Source organism: Triticum dicoccoides, chromosome 4A (assembly GCF_002162155.2).
Source record: "Triticum dicoccoides isolate Atlit2015 ecotype Zavitan chromosome 4A, WEW_v2.0, whole genome shotgun sequence".
Classification (NCBI taxonomy): domain Eukaryota; kingdom Viridiplantae; phylum Streptophyta; class Magnoliopsida; order Poales; family Poaceae; genus Triticum; species Triticum dicoccoides.
The window spans coordinates 506,181,433-506,183,608 of NC_041386.1; positions in this window are offsets into that span (position 1 = coordinate 506,181,433).

The following is a 2,176-nucleotide window of genomic DNA, read 5'->3' on the forward strand; positions in this document are numbered from 1 at the left end:
GTCCATGAAAACGACACATGGCAAAATTACACGGCGAACGAGGGATTTGAATCTATTGGGAGGGGCTGTTTGGATCTTGCCCGGGGTACCCAAAATATTGGCGACCCTTTTGTCCACCGGTGCCTTTGCCACTAATGAATGAGGAACGACTCGGGTGCTCATGCTGTCATACATCCTCCAGCGCGCATGTTGGAGATGTGCTCGCACGAGCTGTGTTTTTTGTCCCACAACACCGCCTGAGCCGCCCGCAGACCGACCGGCGACCCGCAAATTACGCCATCCAACCATAGACGCACCAATTATGACAGCAACTAAACCAACCGGACGAAATTCACGCAAACACATAGACAAACTGATATTTCATATAAACAATGACGGAAATAATATAAAATACTAGATTTTCATACAAACATGATGGGTTTCATTACATTCAAATGAACTACGTGGTGCTAGTTCTGAACAACACAAGTATATAATACCTAGCCAAAATGGTCGCCCGCTGATCGATTTGTGTTCCTCATGTCCGGCAGCACGATCACCAGACTGCCGGGAGCCCCGGAGGTATATGCTTCAGCGCAAAGGACAGCTCGCTTCCCCACTGCCCAACTAATATCATTGGCTGGTGCCAAAGATGATGGTAGCCGGCACCGGTTCGAGTTCATCACCGGCCACTACTTCGCCATGGCCAGCACCGGCTCGAGTTCATCCTAACATTCCCCTCTTCCGTGGAGCCCATGCGGGGTCGACGAAGGTCCTCGCAAAAAAGGATCCGACAAGACACCTGCTGTGTACACTGACATCGCCTCCGTGGTGGCCTTCATGGGACCCAAGCGGCGGTGGCCTCCCGTGTTCTACTTGTCCTCGATGATGGCGGCGGACGCGGAGGCACTGTCCACCGACTCATCGCTCTCCGCGCACCCGGCTTCTGTCGCTGCTTGCATGGCGTGGCCGCCGGCATGGGAGTCTCGGCCATAGAAATGGGAGACGCGGTATGAGGCGGCGGCGTGGACGGCAGCAACGACACCCGTGCGCCGCTCCTCGTCGAGCTGGCCTGGAGTGGCGAGTTGCTGAACCGCGCGCTGGCTTGGGGCGGCAACTGGCTCCGTCGGGCAAGGGGGGGAGGTGGATCAGCGAGCTGCATAGCTCGTATCCGGCGGGCTACCCAGCCGGCTTAGATGCGAATAACTACTCTTCGTAAGCCATTGTAAGAGTGGACAAAATGGTGGAGGAGATAGGGGAGTGGCGGAGCTGTGCGATTCTTGGCCGACGTTTGGCCTTGTTTAAATAGGAGATTAAATAGATGGCGGACGGGAGGAGCTCGGCCGGCGTTGCGTTTAACGCCGGCCCGGTCATGAACGGACGTGTGTCCAGAGTGGGTTTCTCGGCTTCCACATGGGCGGGTTTCATGGAGGCGTTTGAATGCGGCACGGAGGCGTGTTCAGCCAGGCGTGCCGCGAGTGGCGCCCTCGACTCTGACCTAGGACACCGCGCCGTTCTTCCACTGACATGTGGGCTCTTTAGGTGCATGGCATGCATGTCAGTGACCCAACGCAGGCAGCGGACAACTGAGGAACCTTTGGTGGGCCAGGGCGGTCAGAAGGGGGCATTTCATAAACCGATGATTGTTCATTGAGTGTGACGTCATCTTTTTCATGTAGATAAGCCTACTATGTTGATAGCCCATTCGATACGTTGTTATTCATAAAGACCGCTGCAAACATCAATGTTCTGCTTATCACAGATAAGATTGATTAATACCCGTAACAATCCATGTCCTTAACAAAGGGTGCATGCACGTATAGGTTGAACGTGTGTCTTGCGTCTTGTGATGTGTGCATGCTGGCGTGCGAGTGTTGCGTGCGTGCAAGGGTACGTTTCAGTGTTGCATGCATAGGTGCGTATGTGCGTGTGTTCGTGAGTGCATGTGTACGTGTCAGTGTTGCACGCCAGCATGCGTGTGTGTGTATGTGTCAGTGTTGCATGCCTACATGCGTGCGTGTCTTGCGTGCATGCATGTGTACGTGCGGGGTGAGGCTACACGTCAGTCGACTGACTTTTTCATCTCTGGTCATTAGATTTTTCAGCCGTTGGATATGAAATCAAGGGCCTCCAGTTTATCATCAAACTCCACCCCCCTGAGCCGCCAGCCACACCGGCCGAACCGCCAGCCCCCGCC